The 25,289-nt window shown below is 36.6% G+C and overlaps 1 protein-coding gene across 2 annotated transcripts in view; it reads right to left on the reverse strand.

Annotated features, from left to right (window-relative positions):
* Window positions 1–25,289, reverse strand: part of ARHGAP15 (Rho GTPase activating protein 15) — a 602,789-nt gene that overhangs the window by 128,484 nt on the left and 449,016 nt on the right. The gene's annotated exons all lie outside the window — the stretch shown is intronic.

Here is a 25,289-nt window from a genome sequence, read left to right on the forward strand (position 1 = left end):
AGGGTCTGAAAGGGACATCTTTACACACCACTAAAAGGAAGCAAGGCAGAAAAGCATTGCTGTTGTATTTGTCTTTGTAAGCATGCAACGTGAAAAAGATTTTGAATTCTGGGCTGAATAAAAACTAAAGCTAATCGTTTTAAACAACCTGGGAAGGGGCGGTTAACTGAAAAGCCTGGTATCCTGGCCAGAACTTCACAGGTATCTGGTCCACTGGAATTTTGTTTCTTTCCCGATGTCTTGGGTTCGCATTCACATGCCCCCTTGGTGTCAGTTTTATGAGGCAGAGGAGAATCTGCACCAAAAATGTGAGAAAAACTGAGAATTGTCACTGTGGGGAATCTCTGCACGGGCTGCTTTGTTAATAGTGTTCGTGTCCTTTTAAAATCTTAGCCAAAATCTTTATCAGATCTCTTTTTCTAAATGGACTACTATCTCCAGGGCTGGTAAGTGACGTTCCTGTTCAATAGGACATTTGCAAAGGGAAGGAAAGAAGGTGCATCTGTTTATTTCAGATGGGCTATTTTCTTCTTCCCTTTCAGTCTTCATTCTTACCTCAGTCATAACACAATAATATGATCCACAACAAAATCAGCGGAGGAGACCTTCTTTCTGCCCTGCAATCATTTTTGATTGATTGTATTTCAACAATTAGTCTTTTATTTGGCTACATACTATTGAAATAGGCCGACAGCATCTTAGCAGGCCAGCTTTAAACAGTCAACTGTTAACAATAGCATCAAAAAGGGAGACCTGATGGGGTTTACTGTCACTTTAAAGAACGGGGTTTTCACATTGTTGAAATCTGTCAGATATTTTGAAATGTCCCTCTCACTATGGTGCCACACCCCCTGCGTGCCCTTATAATAAAATTGGTTTTACTCCTGATTAAATCATTTTCTCCCTACCCACTACCATACTTCTCATAATGGACCTGTGCGCTCTACAGCTGGTGTTCTTCCCATGGTACCAATTCTTACTTTATCTTTTAAGCACTTTGCTGCTAAGATCTCATGCAGAGTGCTTATGTTTTGTTAAGAGCTTCATTCTTAGAGAAATAGCTTAACACATGTTCTAAAAATGTTGTACAACTTATTGCTTAAAACACATTTAGAAAATGTATAAGTACTGTAGCTTTGGCACTGAACTTTAGGTGGAAACCTAAACACACACACACACACATACACAAACACACGTGTTCTCACACACACAACTATCTTTACCAAATATTTATCAGAAAAGTCCAAGACAAAAATGCCATTCTGGTGCACAGGTTCAAGATTGCCAAAGGAAAGTGTTCAGTAGGTAAAAAAAGAGAATGGTTTTATCTGGAGCAAGAAAACAACAAGAACAAACAATTGCTTGACCACTGATATTTGTCCCCTCCAAATAAACATCAGTTAATTCAAGTGATTGTGAAAATGGGATATTTCAATATACATAAAAAAGAAAATATCAATAAATACCATTTGGTGATATGCACTTGAAATGACATATAATATCAATATTGACTTCTGTTACTTAAACCAACATTCCTACTATGTAGTCTTCCTTTAAAAAAAGAAAGCAAAACAATGTGTAGCCCTCTACAAGTAGCCTAAATAAATAGTATGGCAAGCAGTTGGAAAGAATCTTTTGAAATATAAAATCTTTTATATTAAATTTTTTCATAACCAACCAAGTTTAAGATTACTTGTAAACCAGAGGGCTTTAAGGCATATTTTCGAAGGCCATTGTGATTTATCTAAACTTGCAGTTATGTCCACATACAAAATGAACTGACCATAATTGTATCTTGGTTGTAACAGGTATCATTATAAACTCATTTGTATTATTTGATAGACACTTTATAAATAAACTGTTAGCAGTGGTGACGTCTTACGCTTCTCCCTTTTTTCAATAGAGCAGGGTTTCTCAACAGCAAAGCACTATTAACACTTGGCACTAGATAATTCTTTGTTGTGGGGGCTGTGCTGGGCATACTAGGGTGTGTAGGAGCATCAGTAGAAACTTGACATGCTGGAGTCCAGGACTGGGAAGAAGACTGGCTGAATCATGACATCTCGTAATCCTTACTCTGATAACCGTGCTGATTTCTCCTGGCCTTCTAATTAGGTTTTCTTAAATTCATTTTGGTCATGGCTTTTGGCTTAAAGCATGTAAACAGAATTGAAGACGGGTCAAGCTCTAGAATCCAAACACTATGTGACTTTTATGAGATCACCAAGACATTTATCTACATGTTGCAATAAGGCCATCTTGAAATGCCCTTTCTTGCAGGGTCTTTTGTGTATTTTATTTATTTTGAGTAAAAACATCTATATCAAGCTGCTTATATTTGAAAGAAAAAAGTTAGATAATTACTATTAGGAACACTCTTTCTTAAAATGGAGAATTAAAAGATGCACCTTTGATAGTGACAGCAGATCCTGGTAATTTCCTCGGGAAAAAGGCATGTTTATTAGTTCAATGGCCACTTTCCTCAAATATTGCCCTACAGATTGGTATAACCAGAAGTTGCAATATCTGCTCTGATTTTAACTAAACTCACTGTGCTGATTGAAATGTGACTGCAGATAACTTGAACTATCCAGAAGTGAGTAGTGACATAAGAGTAGAGAGGTACTTCTTTGTGTATTGAAGAGCAAGTGCATGTTTACCTTGTAGTTTTTTCTAGGCACTTTTAAAGCTTCTTTCCAACTTTCTTTTACTGTTGTAATAAAAAAGAGGAAAAGACACCCCAACTTTCCCCAGGATGTGGGGAGAAGAGCTCTGATTTTATTAATATAGTGACAAGAACCTATTACATTGTAAAACTCTCATAAAGGATGTGGTATCTGCTTCCAGGGCAGATGACCATTCGGAAACCTTATCTGAAAGGCCCAAATGAAAGAGATGACAGAGGGACTACTGATCTGAAAAATAATAATATGTTTGGCCATCAAATCAAACTGGAAGATAAGTTATTAAAGTGGATAAGACACACTGTTTATCTATAAGGACATAGCTGATTTTAGCACTTAAAGGAGTGGATCAAAAGGAAGTTGGTTGAATCATTTGACTAGCTCAACCTTTCCTGTTGTGTTGGCCCCTTAAAGTGACAGTTCAGTGTGATTTCCAGTAGATTAGACAGCTTCCAAATTCTCAAACCCCCCAGTGATGTAAACCCTGTGTCAGGAGTAGCATTCTTCCATGCTGCACTCAGTCCAGCCCCTTCCTACAGCATCTTGGGACTAACATGAGACTTCAGTGAGGATGTTATTTTAGGGAAATTGACCAAATGGCCAGTTAATTTGTTAGTTCAGTTGATTTGTATTAAATAAACATAGATGGAATAGAGACTACATACCGGGGCTGTATTGTGTGCTTTTCAAAGCCACAACTATTGAAGCTGTTTTATATTCCTCAAAGGAGAGGGTTTCACCAGGTGCTCAGAAATACTATTCAAGTGAATATAGACTAAGTTCTAGACATTTTACATCTTATGTCTGTTCCCTAGAATAAGACCCTATTGATCCTTGCAGACAAGCAAGAACAAACTCCAAGAATAAACATATCACCCCCAAAAATGTGCAGTGTGTCTGTTATGGGCTGAATTGTGTCCCCCTCAATTCATACATTGAAGTCCTAACCCCCAATACCTTAGCATGTGATGTATTTGGAGATGGGACCTTTAAAGAGGTAATTAAGGTAAAATGAGGTCATACTGGGTGCACCTTAATCCAGTATGACTGATGTCCTTGTCCAAAGAGAAGATTAGGACACAGACACGTACTGAGGGAAGACCATGTGAAGAAACAGGAAGAAGATGGCCATCTACAAGCTGAGGAGAGAGGTCTCAAAGTAAAGCAACCCCGCCAATACCTCGATCCTGGACTTCTTGCCTTCCTAAATATGAACAAATAAATTTCTGTTGCTTGATCCCACCCAACTCCCAGTCTGTGGTACTTTGTTATGGCAGCCCTAAAAAACAAATATAATGGCCAAAAGTTTGCATAGAGAAAGGTGTCATGTTCCTGGATCATATCTAAATATTTTCTTAACACACGGGCTATTCCCCACTTATGAAATATAATAGACAACAGAAAGCTGTTTAGGTTATTCCAGGTGAATAAAATAATTATCTAGATTCAGAGAACGGGTTTGAAGGTGGAATTAGTTGGATAATAGCTTGCCTATTTAGACTCAACCCAACTATTTCAAATGATTTGCTCTATAAACATGCAGGATACCCTCTATCTTGGCCTCTAGACAAAGAATAAAATTATGATTGCCATTTTCTTACTCATTCTTTTTTCCAGCTACTACTTCTAAAGTGCAAATATTTCATTGCTGTTATAACCTCAGACACAAAATACTAGGGAACATTTAAAACGTTCTCAGGAAACACTCAATGCAAGCTAAATCAACTTTCTACAGCCATGGTATCTATCAAAAAGGAGCAAAGTGGTTTTAAATATGAAACTTTATATTCCAAAACCAAAGAGATGTGGTCCTTACAATTTATCATAGTAACTTCAAGGAAGCTATGAGCAGGCCTACATTTAAAAATGGTTACTTTACTGTAAGAGAACATGGTTGGATCTGGGCAGTTTTGCCACCTGGCCTACAAAATATAGTTTTGTGTGGCCAACTTAGTAAGAAAGAGGGAGGAACCAAGGAAATAACCAGAAACTCTCTAAGATACTAAAACTAAAAACAAAACAAACAAAACAAGACAAAAAAACAAGCTTTTATTTCTTAATGGGATGTTTTGGCATGCCATGTTGGCTTGCTTTCTATGTATTTCATGTTGTATATATTCCTTTGCAAATCACTTAGGAAGCCCAAGGCATGCAAATAATGTCACAGGCTAATATAAAATATCTTTAGTTACTCTCTTTGAAGGAAGTGGAACAGCCTTCTACTGTATCCAGCACAGGAACTGAGTCAGGAATGAGAATGTCTTATTTTTATTTTTCCTCATATTTCATTTGAATGTAAATAATAACATAATAAATAGGTACAACTGAAACTTATGAAGCAAGCACCACAGATGGAAAGTGTAACAAATGTGTCATTGCTTTGTGCATTTTTAATTTATAATGGCATACCATAAAACATCTCCCCATCATCATAGCTCCACATATAATGCCACCTTATAAAATGATGTTATTGACATTATGCTTCTCTCCAGGCTTTTAGATATTTTTTGTCTGGGCATCTGAGGAGATGTAGCCCTGTTCAGAGTCTAACACCACCACCACCACCCAAAAAAATGAATTGACTTTATTTGTGAGGATCGTACATTTTAAAAAAGGATATATTTCATGGTCCCAATATATATTTCTTTAATTCCTTTCATACTCAGAGCTTCCAACACTGCTCCTATTTCCATTCTGTCAAAGGCTTTTTGTGCTCTGCAGACACCATACACAATGGTTCATTTTATTTGACCGTCTTCTCCAAACAGATTCTGAATTTGTTTGAATTCCATGGATGATTTCATACATTACATACTCCAAAGGGTAGAGAATCCGTAGGATTACATTTCAACAAAGTCATTTTTGAGTTTCCTTCGTTATCGGCTCTAAGTTTCAACACCATTGCTATTTGTTCCCTCAAAGTTATATTACATTTGCAAATATCAAGCAGAAGGTCAGGTCAAAACACATCTCATAATGATATCTGGGAAATAAATACAACTAAATCCTATAAATGCCCATCTACAGATAACATTTCTATTGTAGGTATACGCACATGCGTCCATGTTATTTAAAGTGCCGGCTTCCTCACTGTCTAATGAGAACTGTCAGGTCTCCCTCCTAATTTTGTGTGAGAATTAAGTGAAGTAATGTATGTAAAAGATTTAGTACAGGCTTGTTACAACGTTATTAGAAAATTTATTTGGACATTATCTTCTTGGTCGGCTGGACTTTGGCAAATGTTTCCAGAATCTAATATAATTTCTAGCTTTTATGATTCCCTTTACTACGTGGTTGGTGTTTGTGGGGTTAGAAATGGTATCATTTAGCAGGAAGGACTGGGCTCTTTGCTAGTTTAGAAGTCTCCCGTCTGGAAATATTTCGTCAGGAAAATAGAAATAAAAGGTAAACAAAATTGGTAGATTAAGACAGAGCTACTCTCACTCATTGAAACCGTTTCATTCCTAGATAAGATATCAATTAAAGATAACAAAAACGAAGAGAGTGTTTTGGCAATCATTGAAGATCATTTTCCCCCTAAATTATCTTGATTAATTGATTCATGGGCGTAGTTAAATAAATTTTCTATTTCATATCACAAGAGCTGCCAGAGTTCTTCAAATAAATAAATAAAAATCTTAAAAAAACAAAAACAAACAAACAAACAAAAACAAAGGCACATGAAATTGGAGTTGGCAGATCTGTAAGTTTTACAACTGTGTGCATAAGCTTAGACAGAATAGCTAGATCTCCATGCATCAGTTTCTTTGTGAAACCACCGAATAACACGATCTTCTTAATTCTGTATCTGTGCAATATTTTCAGTCCAGAATAATGATATAGATTTTTTCATGAACCTATTATCAATAACTGGTTATTTTGTTTTTGTGAATGAAAAGTTTTAGAGATTTTTTTTTTCCACCTCAAAAGAGAGTCTGCCTGGTCCAACTCCAGGGACCTCCAGCTTTCAAAGATATGGAGCATAAAATCACCCTTGTGTCCCTTTCTTCCACAACGTTGGAGAATCGTAATTCATACAAATAATTCACAATGTGGGCTGTTTTCATTACAAAGGAGCTATAAAAAATAGTTGATAAAAATTGTCAAAACACTTGATAACATACTTGAAAAGCTACATTGTTTAATATGAAGAGTGTGGTGCTTATTGCTATTTAGAAAATTTTATTTATTTTATTTTGAAATGGAAAATGTATTCACACAATTTAAAGTTTAAAATACATACTGCAAAAGTCTTTTTCCAGTCTATCCCTAGCTAGCTAGTTCACCCATAGAAAACCCATATTATCAATTTCCTATGTATCCTTTTAAAGCCATTTTCTATACTCAAGCAATATTACCCTCCACTACCACTTAAAACATAAACAGCAATATAATCTATGTACTGTTCTGCATCTTGATTCTTTTCCCTTGTTAGTATATCATAGAGATTATTCAAAATCAGGACATAAAGGGCTTCCTTGTTCTTTTTTTAAAGTTGCATAATTAATTTTATGGATGTACAGTAATTTACTTAATCAGTTTTCAATTGTCAAATATTTTGCATAGTGCTAGTGTAAGTTATCTTGTTCTTAGATCATTTACATCTAAGTATAAGTGTGTACTGTGTGAACAGAACAAATTCTTAGACCTAGAGTTTCTAGATCAAAGATTGTGCGTATATCTAAAATATTGATAGACCTTGCCACATTGCCCTCATAGCTAGTGCACCAATTTATGTTCCCATCACAATATTTGAAGACTATGATTCATTGGGAACATGTATTCATTACTGCCTGTCACTCTTCTCAGATGTCTGTAAATTGTGCTTTTAATTGTATAGTTGAAAAAATACTAAATAAAGAATAAAATGAGGAGAGATATAGAGACTTAGACTAAAAATACACATAAAAATCTTGGTTAATGAAGTGAAAAATTTTGAATATTTAAATGACAATAATGGGTAAACAATTGATGTTTAACAAACATATAACAATAATAACTACAAATAAGAAAATAAGCCCCAATAACAATAACTATTTTCTGCAAGATGAAATCAGACAGGGAGAACAAGCCATAAGAGACTCGTAATCATAGGAAAAAACTGAGGGTTGCTGGAGGGGAGGAGTGTGGGGGGATGGGGTAACTGGGTGATGGACATTAAGGAGGGTACGTGACGTTAATGAGCACTGGGTATTATATAAAACTGATGAATCACTGAACTCTACCTCTGAATCTAATAATACACTATATGTTAATTAATTGAATTTAAATTTAAAAAATAGCAAAAAAAACCCCAAAAACAGTAACTGTTTTTTGATGAAATAAGATACTAAATAGAAACAAAGTCAAATAAAAAAAAAAGAATGGGTATGCCAAAAATAAATGAATGAATGGAATGACACCATTTATGTCAATTTCAGCAATTAGTAATACAGAGTCAAACGAATTAAATATTGATCAGATTAATTAACATATTCATTCATTAAAACAATTTATGAGAAAACTACTAGATGTCAATGCTGTGTTAAGTGTAAGAAGTATGAGAATAAAGGCAATTCTAAGGACAGAATGAGGATTGCTAGATGTTTCAGAAATGATATAAAAATCTCTTGAAGTCCTGACAATTCTCAAGTTCTCCTTAACATCATAGCTAGGATTGTGCTATCTTTAGGGAAGAAGCTACCCTTTTTAATTTTCTATTTGCTTCATCAATACAAAGAAATGCTCAATTAGTTGCTTAATAAGTACCTCTTTAGTAAAGATCATGATGATGAGGATGATGATGATAGCTATGTAACCCTCCCAAGTCTGAGGATTTTCTACAGTTCCTCTTGTAGAAAGATAGGAAGACATCATTTGCTATGGTCTCAGGTGACCTGTTAGTACTGAGACATATTTCCAAGTAGCCCAGGAGGTTCTGGCCCATAGGAATGTCTCTTTTAGCAAAGAGAACAGAGGTGTACTTGGGTTAACCTCACCATACACATTCTCTCGTTAGACTGCCCACAAAAAGTCAGTAGAGGAAGCTGGAGCGATGGATATGGGAAGACTGAGGCTTCTGCAATGCAGTACTCTGCTCTTTGCTTCTCTTCCAGTCTAACACTAAACAAATCTGTGGCACTAACTCTCAGGTCTCTGCCTGTGTTTCCTGATGTTACTCAGATACCTATCCTGCTAATCTTGACTGTGGCTACATTCAGCTTCATTTCAGATCCAGCTTCCTAAGTTTCTAAACCTCCCTGATAATCCCATCACTCCAGGCATACCCTAAATATTTTAACTCTACTGACTTAACCAAAAAGTTTCTTTGGTATCGCTCTTCCAAACAAGTTTGTTAATATTAATCTTTGTATCCCCAGTGCTTAGCCTAGTGCCTCATGCCTGGTGTGCTCCCTTTTACTATTTATGGATAAAATTGTCCAATTTTAACCTCCTTTGATAGTAGAGGCTATTTCATGGTATAACAATAATGCTGATAACAGTATGTCTATGTACATACACACATGTATACAGCACAATTTTTGTGTTCTCTTTGTTCATTTTTCTCTTTTCAAAACCCTTAGTACTGAAGATATAAGTAGGTTGTTCAGTCACTCATCCATTCGTTTATCAAATATTCATTGAACTCCAATTTTGTGCTGGACATGTTCTAGCTGTTGGGATGAAACAATACATAATGAAGACCTGGTTTCTAAGCTTGAAGATCTTGCAGTATATAGGGAAAAAAATTACAATAGAACATGGAAAATGTTACTATATAACTTAGCGTGGATGGCTATGGGAACATAGAAGATGAGTATCTAGCATCCTCTGTAGAGGATGCTAGTAGAGGTAGATGTAGATAGAGATAGAGATGCGGTAGAGGATGGGGGAGAGGGTGGGAAGAGGTATATAAAGAGGTATATAAAGAACATGAGAAGTAACAGTCATGCCACGGTCTGAGGAACACAACGCATTTGTGGGACTACAAGTTGCTGGAGAGCACAGATGTATAGGTTCCGTGTCTCAGATTGCTGAGGGTGGAAAGGAAGACACAGGCCAGAGCATGAAGACCTTACAACTGAAATCAGCTGGATGACAGCAGCAGTGACAGTGACATTCTAGCCAGGTGCTCTGGCAGGAGTGAGCAGGAGGAATCAGAGTGAGTGTATGGATGAGAGGTGGTGCGTCCAAGAGGCACCAGGAGCAAGGAGCTCAGTTGAGAAGCTCCGTTGTGTGAAAATACTGCATATTCATTGTGGAAAAAATATTTAAAAGGAAGTCAGGAAATAAGAGACATTCAGGTGTATTGACGAAACCGTTACATAGCAGAGAAAGAAGTCTAGAAAACTGATGGTTAGGCATGTACAAAGATTAAAGTTCAGAGACCAATTATTGTGTATCACATTTATCATAGGTTCAGGGAAGTCAAAATATTCTATTTTCCTAAAGTTTAGAAAGACCTGCTGGTAGTTGGAAATGAGAATCCGTTTGGATTATCTGACCAGAGATAAGACTTCAATGGTGTTCAATATCATGCACTACTTTACTGACTCTACAAAAGGGAATTACAACTAATTGGATTATGCTGGTCTCCACATGCTGATTATAAGAAAAGAAAGTATAAAAGTGTAACTATTGCTAACAGGTCATATCTATCATCAACCATGGGATTTGCTTTTTTACTTACCAATAAGATTAATTTCTTCTTTGCAATCTTTCAATTTGAAGTCGTTTTAATTATAGAGTTCAGAAAATTCAAAAGAAAAAGCACACCTACTTTCAATATATTATTAATAATTGACCTAGTTTTTTTTCATCTTTATGATGAGGGAAGAAGAAATGGATGGCTTGTTTATTGTTTAGAAGATTTTTACTTACTTAAGATCCCTTTGCAGACTTTTCTCAATTTTGATTTAATTGAAAATTATTTTATACTGCATATCTGTAAAGTGTTAAGCCCAAGGGTATGTTTCTGGGATTCACAAAGATGTGGTCTCTATTTTCAGGGAACTTAATGTCTAAAAAAGGACTTAGGTCTGCAAACCCCAAACACTATTACATGGCTAAGTGGAGTGTTAGATTAAAGAGATAAACTACTAGGTAACATAATACAGTTGAGCACTTCCCCGGCACTATTATGAGTGCTTCACATGTATTAATTCATTTTATCCTCACACCAACATATGCTATCGGAACTATTATCAGTTCAGTTTTAGTGATAGGAAAATGGAGGTCCAGAGATTAAGCAACTTGTCTAAGTTCACTCAGATATTTAGCTGGAGTCCAATCCACTGGGCTCCAAGCCTGAAATCTTAGTCACTCTGCCATCGCGGAGTATGAACTGATTCATTCTGACTGGGGTGGCAGGGGAAATTTCTCCAAGGCTATGACAGTAAGGGATTCATAGAATGTTGATGACTGAGATGAGGGAAAAAGCATGTTGTAGGTGAGGGTTCTACAAATGTGATCCCAGGACTAGCCATTTCAGTATCACGTTGGACATTATTAGAAATGCAAATTATCACATTATACCCCAGACCTACTGAATCAGCATCTCTGGGGTACAGCTGGCCATCTGTGATTTAACAAGTCTTTCAGGTCATTCTCATGCATGCTAACGTTTGAGAGCCGCTATCCTAGCAAACAGACGATATGGATAAAAGTTTGATTATTGGCAAGCACCCTCTTGATGGGTAGTGCGAAGGTGGGTTATGAAATGTGAGAACTCAGCTTGGAAGTTGGTGGAATGCCTTAACTGCCCGGCTAAGAGATAAATGCTTAAATGTTCTCCTTCAGACAAGAGAGAACCACCAAAAGTTGAATGGAGAAATAACATCATTCAGACTGTAGTTTATGGAGATGTGTCAGTTGGGAATATAACGATGTATTGGAGAGGTGAGAAAGTAGAAAGATGCAAATTAGTTACAAAGCTATTGTAATAGTCCAAGGCATCAGGAAGGCCAAAACTAAGTAGTGTTTGTAGAAATGAAAAAAGAGACTATGTGAGAACTTGAAATTTAATAAAAGTAGTGGTGGTAAAAGGAAAAGAGAATCAAGTACAACTCTTATTTCTAGCTAAAAGGATGTTGATGTGCTGCTGCAGTCGTCTTATATTGGACACCTGAGAAAGAGTAGCTAGGGTTCTCTTATTCATTCAATTTGTTCTCGGCAATAAGATGCCAGGGAGTTTGATTTGGGTATGCTATTGACATTTTCATGTGACAATATCCGATAGACATTTGAATATTTGAATAGGAGCTTAGTAAAGGGGTATAAAAATTGGATAGGTCAATTTGAGAATTAACTGATAGAAGTAAAAGTTGAATAATAACAATGATGACAAAAGCCATGAACCTAGCACCTATTATGTGATAATCACTGTGACAGGCACTTTGTTTTGTTTTGTTTTTTAAGATTTTATTTATTTATTTGAGAGAGAGACAGAGAGAGAATGAGGGGGGAGCGGGGAGCCTGACGCAGGGAGATGGGAGCCTGACCCTGGGTTCCATCTTGGGACCCCGGGATCATGACCTGAGCCGAAGGCAGACACTTAACCGCCTGAGCCACCCAGGCGCCCCGTGACAGGCACTTTGAACACATGATCTTATTTAGCTTCCATAGCAACCAAGCACAGTAGTATTATCCATACTTAACATGTAGAGATGTAAGGATCAGAGAATTTAAATAATTTGCTCAAGTTCACATAGGAAGTTAACGCCACAGCTGTTTCTAACACTGTTGCCTCGCTCACAAACTATTTGGCAAGACTACCTAAAATAATAAGGGAGGAAAATGGTCATACAGAAACAGAAAGAACAAGAAAAGAAGAGTGCCATTCAAATTTATGTCCTGGAAGTGAGAATATAATTATTTTTACACAGGGTTATAAATAAACAGCTCCAGACTATGATATAAAAGAAATACCCAACCAATAACATAGATTCCTGTGTTAATAGTTGATCCCCAGTGACCAGCATCTATACAAATCAGCATGTTTGACAAGGCAAATTCTACTGCAGTTTTGTCTGTGGAGGAGTTGCAGTGGTTTTAAGTATATTGAATAAGTCACACTTTGTGATTCGGGTCATCTCTGTTGAAGAACGCCTATTGATGCAAACCCGATGCTCTTTGATATGTTGCTGGTTAATAACAAAGTCTATGGCATAAACTTTACAGGGCAAAACACATCTAAAGTTGAGAGGAATGAAACACATGGAATGATAGGTGTTTTCCAGGTTCAGTAGTTGAATCTCTGCAAACAACGAGTTGATAGTTTGCAATCAAATTGGAAACTTGGTTGATCAAGTACAGATAAACTCCCAGATTTATAACTCTCCATCTTAGTCTAAATATTTAGGAAGACAGTACGAAATGATGAATGTTGGTTAAAGACATAAAATGGTTTTAGGAACATTATCTAGGTTACATTTCCTTTAATGAACAGAGCTATTTTTAGTGATAGAGCAGTCATATGTTAATTTGAATGTGTGATAAGGCACTTGAATAAACTTCCACAATACATACCATTTGCAGATTGTATTTATATACCGAACACACATTTGTCATATATTTTAAAGACTAAGATTTCTTAGGGCTCCTGGGTGGCTCAGTCAGTTAAGCATCCAACTCTTGATTTAGGCTCAGGTCATGATCTCAGGGTCCTGAGATGGAGCCCCAAGATGGGGTTTGTGTTCAGTGGGGAGTCTGCTTGAGATTCTCTCCCTTTCTCTCTGCCTCTCCCCCGCTCATGCATTCTGTCTCTCTCTAAAATAAATAAATAAATCTTTAAAAAAAAAATAAAGACTAAGATTTCTTATTCCATTCATTCAAGGACTCTACTATACGGCACAACCTGCCATTTAATCCTAAATTTGCACTTCACTAAGACCCCGATCATCTGTTTCCCTTAAACTGGTGTACTTGCTATTCCCAAGTAAGAACTGTACACTATAACCTCTCTACTTTGGTTCTTGCTCATTCTTGACCAACTTTAATACCGACTCTTTCCTCTACCCCATCCTACCAATTCTTTAAAGCCCAAAGGAAGCCTTCACATCTCCAGAAATCTTGCCTAGAGCCATCCACTTTTCCTTGATCTCGCTCTGCTTTGAAAGCTAAGTATTTATTGCCTCTGACACTAATTTGGGGATTAAGCATTGACAATCATGGCATTCTTACATTGTGTCCCTCTGCCCTCTGCTCAATAGAGGATCCAGATACCTCCTATTGGCCCAATCTAGTTGGAAGCCTTTCCGCAAGGGGACCTTGGTGATATAATGCATACAGGTCAGATCCTGGGTACTGAACAGGATAGTGAAAAGTGGAGAACAGATGGGGGTGGGGGGAAGGGAGGAGAAAATAACGAGCATATCAATCCAATCTAATAGTCTGTCACTTGAAACATGGAAGTCCAATTGCCCAGAGAAATATTTCAGAATTTCAAAATAGTGTAACTTGGTTTTGAATTTTGTAGAAACTTTATGGGTGGGGACAAAATCTTTTGTGTAAGGACATCCCTAACATCCTTAATCCCATAAAGAAACACATGTACATGCATTTATTTCAATGTATAATTATTGACATAAACACAGCTGCTCTCTATGTTAAAGGAACATTAAGCTCACAAAAGCATGGAAATTCCTACTTAGAGTGCCTACTCCATCCTTAACATGCCTTGTTGTGCCCAGATGCTACATGTATTTTTGTACCATTTAAAAGGTTGATGTACAAAAGCAAAAAGGTGGTAGAAAAATTAACTGGAGTGAGAATCAAGCCATATAGAATTGTCCTATTCTTACATTTTATTATGCTCTAATCTCCATAATGCTTAGGCACAACAAAACAAATTAAGAATTAAAGAAGAGATAATTTGTGGATTTTTGGATTTGGGGTCAGGAAAGCTACACATGTAAAGATACACAAGACACGTACAGCCAAAACAGAAGAATACTGAAATTGTGTAGTTTATGTTAAACTTAAAATAAATAGAGATTTACGCTTCCCTTTAGATCCAGAAATACATGAAAAGTTGCAAGGCAGCCCACAACAAAGCAATTGACAAGAAAGATAGCATCTGCTTTTCTGTCTATTCAAGCTGAAGTTTTTTCATTCTAAACGCAAGCAATGCTTCCCAAGTTAACATAATTAACTCATGACAATCCTGAAACATCATAATATAAGATACAGATGGAAATTCAAAGCTTTAAAAATGTCAGCTAACTGCATCAGGATTATCACTTTTTTTTAAAGTGAACAAACCATAATGCTAATTAAAACAGGTGTTTTTATTTCAAACCCTTTTGCCTGTTATGAAATTACAACCAGGGTTATTTATTTATTAGTCTGCTGTGAAACATACATCTTAGAAAAAGGGGATCTGTGAAAACAACAAAGTAAAAAGATAAAAAGGATGACACTCAGCATTGCTTTCTGACACAATAGAGGACCAGTTCTTCAATTAGTAATTTCTGTGTGACTACTTGACAGAATCTACTAATTGTTAATCTTCCACTAACTATTGCTTTACATAATTAATTATATTCAAATAAAAACAACAAAGACATGTGGGCCAGTTGCCCTTTTGAGAATGTTTTTTTCACAAACTGGTTCTGCTTACTGACAATATTTCCAGTATGAAAAGATATTAATCTCACAAGAGAAAACACTAAAGTCTTAGCACACTCTTTCACCTTGCTTATAGAACACGAATCCAGCGCGCCCCCCCCCCAACCCACTTACACCAAGGACACAACAACAAAAAACCCCTAAAGCTACAGACTGCTTTGCACAAATCTATCCTCGGAGCAATTCATAACAGCCAAAGTCCTTTGAGTTGGGATCTTTCATATTAATTTAGCATTGCATAAAATTCCGAGTAACCCGTCCAGAGGTCAAGCATCATTCATCATTAGTTGAAGTGACATTTTCAACCCTTCATATTGCAGCTGCTAAGTTGGGGGGAAAGGTATTCTTTGGGAGGAAAAAAACAAGACACAGAACACAATCCTTGCTCTATCCACAGAAGAGAAAACAAGGTGCCTCTATGTCACCATGATAATATGCTTAAATTTGGTGATGTCATTCTTCCCTAACCCCAGAGTCACTAAGCACATGGCAGCTGCATTCCTCCACTTAGGAGCTCTAGTGGAGATCAGTATTAACCATTTTAGATGTAAATGAAGTCCTTTAGTGGGGTGGAGAACATAGCTTTGTTTGAGTTGAAATGATGATTTATATCCGAATCCTATCTTGTTTTTGAGAGATTGCAACTTGTTAACAAGGCTGTCCTTGTTCCTGTGGCATCCTCCATGCATAAAAAATTCTGGGAAGCTGAGTGTGATCACTTTTGAAATTGCAAAACAGCATTCCGAGGCTGTGCAGCAAAAGCACTGGCCAAATGAGGACCTATGAAGCTTTGTAGTTCACAATGAAAGATCAGCTTCTTTCTTCTGTTGGATGCCTCCCTTTCTCTGAAACATTAAGGTCAAGACAGGAAACGGGAGTAATTAAAGTGAAAAAGCAATCAGGAAAAAATAGATAGCTGCTATGTAACTGACGTAATTCACAGGGCTTTTGATAATGCATACATGTCTGCAAAATTATGAGCCATCTCTTGATTCTAAAATATCAGGAAGCAAAGTTTCTCTGGCAAATATTCCCAGTCCAAAGACAAGTATTATGAAAAATACCAATAAAAGAAGTAAAATCTGGAGGTTTCTGCTAAGACTCTCTAGTGATTCTTTGACTCTGCCCCTCATAGTAGAATTTTGAAAACAGTAGAATTAAAAAAAAAAAAAAGACATAGAGTTTTGGAGCTAATTCTCTTCCCCAGTTAGAGCAGTGTGACTGAAAGATATCTGTAGTCATTGCTTATGACGGGTAAGAAAACCATTTGCCAAATGTTGCAAAAAGTAAAACTAAAAATGACTGACATTTCAGTGGGGAGAAGAAAGTTATTGCAAGGAATCCTCCACGTTGATGGTTTATATTTGAATTATGTACGTAGTTATAATTCTGTTGCATTATGTCAAAATTCGTATAATTTAGTTTTTTCATCTGTAATAACTTTCCTACTATTATTTAACCTTCTCATCCACTATGTTTGGCCAAGATCACACCTGTTCAAAAGAGGCGAGTGGAGTAAATAATGGCGTATGAATGAGGCAGGTGAGACCATAGGTCCTTTGGATCCTTACACATGTGGTCAGGGCTGGCAGTGGCCCAATTTTTAGACTTGACCCTGAGGGAAATGTACACCTTTTACTTACATCAAAACCATATGGGATTTCTGGCATTGAAAACTTCTTTACAAAGTAGGCTTTAAGTTTGGATATGGATGTCTCATATACAAGTTAACCCAAAGTAGGGGATGTCCCCTATGCAGTGGTTCAAGAACTGTTGCAAATTCTAAATACCTTTCCCATTTCACTGTTAATTACTTTGATATGGGCTAATCTCAGTAGCACACAAAGATCGAATTAGGGTGTTAAAGAGGTAATTACCTTGATAATTTAAGAAATTATTTTTACTAAGCTAATTGAAGCAAAATATAGTAAGAATTGTGTTTATGTTGTTCATGACAGATAAAACACACTCAGTATCTCATTTAATAATCACAACAATCTGGGAAAAAGTTATTAGTTGGCATTCCTTACGTTTTAGAGGACAAGCAATGGAAGTTCGGTGAAATAACTACACAGACGTTGTAAATAGGGGCACCACGATTTGAACAAGTCCGAGTCAAACACCCTTTTTATTGCACCATTATAGCATTATTGCTGCTATTTAAATCAGCTTTCCATTTTAATTTTTAAGCCATATCTAGGTTGAACTATAAAGAAAGCATCCGGGGATAAAAATAGTAACATCATTTCAAATTCAAAGCACAAGTAGTTTGAAAGATATTGATGAATGGTTTAAGGTAGGTCTCAATTACCTCCCTGAGGTCAATCTGTTCCATCTCCTTACTCTGGAAGACCAAAGCATCCTTACATTAAATGCCCTGAATCTGCTTCCTAGCAGTAGATGATGGCATAGCTGTTATTTTGGGATCATTTCTGGTTTTCTTCCCCGGGAACTGCCCTATTTCCAACCCTGAGTTCCGAGCCCCTTAACACTTCTTAGAGTGCCTTGTTTCTGTGCAGTCGGGTAAGTTTTATATTCTTCCCTCAGGACTACTTCTTTACCTGGATGTATAGCTGAAAATGCAAATTAGATGCCAGTCCCAGTGGAAGAGAATGCCAAATGGAAAATGCTTTTCATGTGAGAGCTCAGCTGTGGAGCGAAGGTGGAAAGAGCAGCAAGGAGCCAGGTCAGAACTCCTACTCCAAATCGTGGCTCTGTTTCTTAATCTCTTAGTTTCAGTAGCTGGGTTGTTATGAACATTTATTAAAGAAAATATATCTAGAAACCATCTACAAGACTGCAAAATATTATGCTCTCTAGGCATTATCATTACTCCAAATTTTTCCTCACCAGAATAGAGATGCTCAAGAGGGTAGAACATTTAGGAGAAAGCACAGAGGAAGAGCTTTCAGGATACATGCCACGTATTTGAGAATTAAAGTCATCTGAATGTCACTATGCAGTTGCAGCAAATTCAATTATGTATCTTTTAATTTTAGTAGGAGCATATAACCTATATGTATTGAATGAATGACATCATGGTCATCAGGATCACGTTCTGGAGCTTCGTCTAGACGAATTTGTTGTTGTTAGGGAACATCTCTGTTGCTACCTAAATGTAATACTTTCTCTGAAAGGGCATTTTGTATAAATAAATTCATATTGTCAAAATGCTAACGATCCAAATTTTGAATTTTGTAACCGCATGATGTTTAACTGAGCTAGTGTGGGAGCTTGATAAAAATTGGAAAGCTGAGCAGAGAGTGCTCTAAATGATAATTGTGGTGACTCTTCTGCTTCAGATGTTCGAAGAACAGAGGCGATGCACAGTCGTAGCCGCGTCTGTCCATACAACTCCATCCCGATTTTCTTGCAAGTGTCCGTGATGCAGGATCTTGGAAAAATTTCAATCCTACATTCCAAGCTGAATTTTCAGGTAAAGGAACAAAAATGAGGAACAACTAGGCTCAAAAGAGTTGGTCTTTCCAACTGCCGGAATACAACGCTGCATTTGAACCTATCTGTGGCTGTGTTCAGCCTAACCTTGAATAAGATGTCAAATCTTATAAGCAATGTAACCACTACTTTGAGAGATTATTTTGTAGTCTAATGGCTCTCATTGTCAGGAAATGGGTTTTGATATTCAGCCAAAATCAAGCTTTCCAGAAACAAGTTTTATTTGCTCATTTCCCTCCTTTAATATTTATGGCTAATGTAGATATTTCATTTATGGGCTTCTTTTTCAAAACTTCAAATTGGTAGATGAGGAAAGGAAGAAGACAAGTTTATTCTTTTTCTTTCAGAATTTTTTTTCCTTCGTATCTGCAGCAAACTTAACTGCTAATATGGATGACTACTTTGCCGCTGAGAACATGATAAATCTGTACAAGGAGAAGCAGCTCAGATAGGTGGGAATGTTTGAACTCTACCTTGCAAGAGCTGCTGCTAGAAGTTTACCAAACAAACTGAATCTGTAAGAAGACTACTTCAACTTCAACAGCTTTAAGATTCTTTGTATTGCCATCATTCATTGGTAACTGGGGAGTTTTTACAGCCTTTCAAATCCTAGAGTCCTTTCAATCATTAGATGCCTTAAAGGGACAGAAGGCCTTAAAATGTGCTCCCGATCTCCCTAGTTGAAAAAGATACATAGACAGAGGGGGAAAAGTCAAACAACAATACAAAAAGCATTAATGCAAAAAACAGTGGGGTCTCTCCCTAATTTGACTTTCTCTACAGGTGGCCTGCAGCTGCGTGCAAACAGGTTACCCCATCGCCTTCCCATGAGCACGACAACAAAGTGCTATCTGTATTCACAAGAATACATTTAGTGGCAAAGACTGATTCTGGTCTAAAAATAAGAAGAAAGCATTTTTCCTGCATAGCCTGAGGTAACTCTGTGTACCAGCAGAAGACAGTAGCACTCTTGTCTCCCTGGCTGTGCCTGAACATAAAGGAATCAGAAACCTACTTCACATGACTCAAGGAGGCCCAGGGCCAGCAAGGAGTTGATTCATTCTATTTACATCCGTGTGAGTGCCACTGACTACATAAGGCAGCTGGGCAGGCAAAATCAATAAGGAATATTCTGTTTTCAATTGACTTCAAGGTGGAAAAAAAAAAAAAAATATATATATATATATATATACCTGAGATTGATATGCCTTTTTAAATAAGTATTCTATCAAGCTAGCCAACATCATGCTGATAGGTGAAATTAGGGAATGCCTGTTTGGTTTGGCTTAAAAATAATTGATCAGACCACCTTTACTAATCTCATTTAAGAAGAGACATCCACCCTCCCCACGTGGTTACTTGGTGGTAAAAACAAGTAGAAGGAAAGCCAGAAAAATGCTTCCATTCAATGGATAACCTTCCTAAATTCGATGTATAATTTGTGAATTAATATTTATTTATTTTAAAAAGATTTATGTATTTATTTTAGGGAGAGAAAGAGAGAAATAGAGCAGGGGGAGGGGCAGAGGGAGAGGGAGAGAGACTCTCAAGCAGACTCCACGCTTTACACAGAGCCGAAGCAGGGTTCGATCTCACGACCCTGATCATGACCTGAGCTGAAACCAAGAGTGGGACGTTTAACCGACTGTGCCACCTAGGTGCCCCTAATTTGTGGTTTAATATTTAAGTAATATATTTTGAAATGATTTTCTGGTAACATTGCTTCTTGTAATTAACATGTGAGGAAGTTCAACTTATTTCTGGGGAGTTCCTTCCCTCCCTTTTTCCCTCCCTCCCTCTTTTCCTTCCTCCCTTCCTTCCTTCCTTCCTTCTTTCCTTCTTCCCATTTCCCCTCTTTTCTCTAAAGCATGTATTCATATTTTTTCTTTCATGGAATCTTTACCTTTTCCCAGGTCATCAGGCTGATTTAGGAGCAAATCAGCAAGGGGTGTTTTTCCCTACCCTCACCTCTGCCAAAAAAAAAAAAAAAATTCTGCCCCTACCCATCTTCTCTGGAACACAGTTGCACTTCCATTCCCACAGCCAGGCAGAGCTTCCCTGAGATATGTTTAATCCCTACTGACCTAAGGAGTGTGAATCTCAACTCTCCTTCTAAGTATAGGTCTTATGAATAATATATTTGTTGAATCGCTATACTCCAGAACTGTCTTCTTTTTAAACTTTTTGATAGCACTGTTTTCCCGTCCTGTTAGCAAACCATACAATGTTACTTTTGTAATGTGTACATGACAACCATTAGCAAAAACTTTTCTCTACTTTGGATATCCAGATGGTTCCAATTTTTTCCTTATTTTTCTTTAAACCTCCACCTATATTGTTTTATGAAGATGTATTATTTTAGAATACCTCACAATAACATACTTTGCTGACGCATGCCAAAAAAAAAAAAGACTAGCTGATTTGCCTTTAGAATTCAATAAAGAGGAAGAGAAGAATGGATTTAATAATGATTAATGAATGCCTTACTGTTTTATGTTATATATATTAAAAAAAAAAAAGAAAACCTGAAAAATATATCTTGTAAAGCAGTAGGATAAGTGTCCAGTAGTCAATGTTCATTGTTAAGTGAAGGCACATAAACGGGACTGGTGTAAGATTAACAAATCATTCCCAAGACAGTCACAAACAATTGAGTGGATATCGAAAAGAAAAAAAAATCCCAGCAAGCTATATAATAGTTTTCTTATTTTAAGTGAGACACACTTACTAGAATGCTGCTTGAAATAAGGCTTTTAAGAATTAGGATGGAAAACTTTAAATCCTAATCATAAAAAATTTTCAGTACCAGATGAAGTAAAAATGTTCAATTATATTCTCATGATTGGGATATGAAAGACAAATGGTTTACTGAGGGAAATTGGGAGTATCCAACTCACTTCAGCAGAATAATCACAGAGCTCAGGTTTTAAATGGTCAAGCTTATGGTAAGGCCGCCTCCTCCCTGTTGTGTTTGCAACTAGTGACATTTGCTTGACTTCTGACTGATGCTAATTTTTAAAGTGTGTGAATACTAACTGTATCAGAGAAAACAGCATTTAGTTTTTAAATTTCTTCTATTGTCTTTGACTGCTTATCATGCCTCCCCCAAACTTCCCCAGCAAGAAACCTTCCAAGATTAAGAAAAGTAAAGCTTTCAAAGAGACACTAGTACAGGCTGTCAACAAAACATTATAAACTCACAAAATCAAAACACATATAGAGACCGTCACATTGTAAAATAAATATTAAAGGTACAAAGAGAAATTGAATCAGGTTTGGAGAATAAGTCAAGTAAGTTGTTGAGGTTCCTTCAAACTCAGCAATTCTGTTATTCAAACCTGAGAAGACTAATCTAGGGACTTTCACAGCCACTAACATTCTCCAGCCAAACTTTCAGAACTACTGCATTAGTATAGGGATGGGCAAACCAGGGCCCATGGGCCGAATTTACCTTATGGCATAGATAACTTACTTTTGAAATAGGTCGTGTTTTTAATATGACCTGTTTCAAGATATGCCATTCATATAGATGATATTTCTTAAAATACTATTTTAGCTGCATTTCCTTCATTCTCAAAAAGTTAACATTTTGGAGTAAAAAGGAACATGATATAATAAAAAAAAATAAATGTACATCTGTGCAGGTGAATCTTTTACCCAAGATCACTTGTCAATTCACCAAAAGCATAAAAAATGCTGCATTAGTTGACACCATTTACCTAACTATAGACAAAAACTTTAAAGGTAGTTCTTGTGGCAGTTGGTTTAATCTACTTTACAGCACTCTAAGCTCCTTCAAGACAGTGGGCAATTTCACACAGTAGTTAAATGAGATGAGGTTTATGAGCTCAATTTAAAGCAGTGAAGAACTATGTAAATTGGTAGTCGTGATTGTGATCCTAGTGGTAGAAGTTGGTGTTTAATAAATATTTTTTGGATGAATTAAATGTTGGCTTCGTTCTGAACTATGATTTTTCAGAGTTTTAACTGCTAAAAAGAATATCATGCTGATAAAATGTCTATTACGGATACGAAAGTCTACTGAGTAACATATAATATGAATACTCTTCTGGTTATGCAATGTTTGGAATTCCAAGTAGGAGTTTTACTCATGGAAGAAATACAGTATGTGGCCCTGTGACTAAAAGATAATAGGAACTATTGAAGATGGAGATTTTTCCACTTGGTCCTGGGCACGGAATCAAAATCTAAGTTTAACTTGGTGATATTTAAAAATGCATAACATGCAAAAGTCTGCAATCATTCTGTTTCTCAGCTAGTGAAAATAGAAGTCTACAGCATAGTATGTGTCAATTTTGAAAATATAGCCAAATCAGGCCGACAAGAAAAATCTTAAGTAAATAACTTCATCCATGTGTTTAGTACCATCCATGACTCTATGCCAAATTCGCTTCAAGTTCCCTTCTTCAGCAACTTCTTTTATAACATGTGCCTGCAGCTATTAACTATCTGAAGTGTTGATGAGGATAGGAAAGAAATTACTTTCATGGTTATGTTTTAGGGGACATTTGGAATTCAACAGTATGTGAGAGGACCAGCTTCAGCTTGAAATAATCTGCTAAGAAAAACACCTGAATTCTAAGCAAACAGTTTAGCCATTTAAAACTCACTGAGGCAGATCTACATGGTAAGAAATAGCAAAATTAAACAAAAAAATCAGAGAAAAATGACCCATGTACACCAGTGGCAATGGAAAGAACCTAAAATAGGTTAGACTGAAAATATATAATGAATTCTGTACAAAAATACCAGATATTTGTTTTTGGTTGGAAGGTATCTTCTGGTCTCTAAGGTTATTTTTCTGGTCATTTCTTTATCATTTATTATTTGTTTTTGATTGACAATTTTTAAGTTGTATTTTTGTTATGACAAAGATCATTTTTCCCTCCTTAATATGAAACATTCAAATGGCTCATGCTCAAATTTATTTTTGAAAGAAATGTGCATTAATAGGAACTTACAGGTGTGCACGTTTCTCAAAGTACATTGTTCTCTGCTGGTAGAAAAATTACATAGGCTATCATCTATGGGCAGCAACACCGCTATTCAAATATCCATGTTTATTAAAATGACTTTTTGCTGTTCTTCCAAGTGGAAGCATCTAGATGTTTGGCATTCTGTGAATACACAAATACATATTTTTCTTAATTGCTAACATTTATTGCAGAATACATTGCTTATGTTCCTGTTGGCTCTTGTTTTGTTTTAAAGGAAGTGCGTAGACCTCTTTCTCTTGAAGACTATCAAGTTCACTTTTCAGCAATGAGAAATATACCTCTACCTGTCTTACATTTCTTAGGATTTCCATCTTCCATAGACTGGTTGTACACTTTCTATCCTCAACAAAAATACAATAAAACTTCTTTTTAAAAGGTGGAATGGGGATGCTTGGGTGGCTCAGTTGGTTAAGCAACTGCCTTCAGCTCAGGTCATGATCCTGGAGTCCCGGGATCGAGTCCTGCATCGGGCTCCATGCTCAGCAGGGAGTCTGCTTCTCCCTCTGACCGCTCCCCTCTCATGCTCTCTCTCTCTCTCTCTCTCTCTCTCAAATAAATAAATAAATAAAAATCTTAAAAAAAAATAAAGTTTGCTGTGCAGAAGAAGCAGAGAGTGATAAACGAAATATAGGATGTGGCCAATCTGATTGGGTGGCTGATCCAACCCAGCTCCTACTCTCTTTCCCTGTAGCCATTTTCCAGCTAATGATGGCTGTGTAACATACACAGTGGCCTAGAAATTTTAACATGTGTATTTTACTTAATACAATCAAAAGTCTTTACATCCCTCCAGAGTTAATGAAGACCTTGAAAGTCTTTGCCTTTGTGCACTCTGCTGCCCAGTTTATATACTATTTTCGATCAAGATTTTATCTCTATTTAGACTTTTTTTTTTTACACCCCACAAATTTTTCTTTGTTTTATACAGTTTCTTTTGGTTTGCCCACAAGTTTAGATGTTCTTTGCTAAACCTTTCTTGCATTTCAGGCATTTGATCTGGGATAACCTAACTTTTTTCCTCAAATACATCCTTATAATAACTTTTCTAGAGATTCTATTGGTATTAAGTTCTCAGATTTGTTTGCTTGAGAATGGGAGGTATTTGTTTTGTTTTTGCTATAGATCTTTAAAAACGGATATGCATTGTTAGTTTGAATATTATTTTCTCATGCATGTAAATGCTACTTACTTATCAAATGTCTTTCTCCACCTTCCTCTGCCAATTTTGTGCCATTTTTTATTTTTATTTTTATTTTTTTAAAAGATTTTATTTATTTATTTGATAGAGACACACCGAGAGAGGGAACACAATCAGGGGGAGTGGGAGAGAGAGAAGCAGGCTTCCCGCTGAGCGGGGAGCCCGATGTGGGGCTCGATCCCAGGACCCTGGGACCGTGACCTGAGCCGAAGGCAGACGCTTAACGACTGAGCCACCCAGGCACCCCTTTGTGCCATTTTTTAAACTATTTACCTTTTGATTTTAAAGTCTCTCTCTCTCAAATTAGATTTGAGAAGAGAACAATAG

This window comes from Phoca vitulina, unplaced genomic scaffold (assembly GCF_004348235.1).
Source record: "Phoca vitulina isolate PV1807 unplaced genomic scaffold, GSC_HSeal_1.0 scaffold1, whole genome shotgun sequence".
Lineage (NCBI taxonomy): Eukaryota > Metazoa > Chordata > Mammalia > Carnivora > Phocidae > Phoca > Phoca vitulina.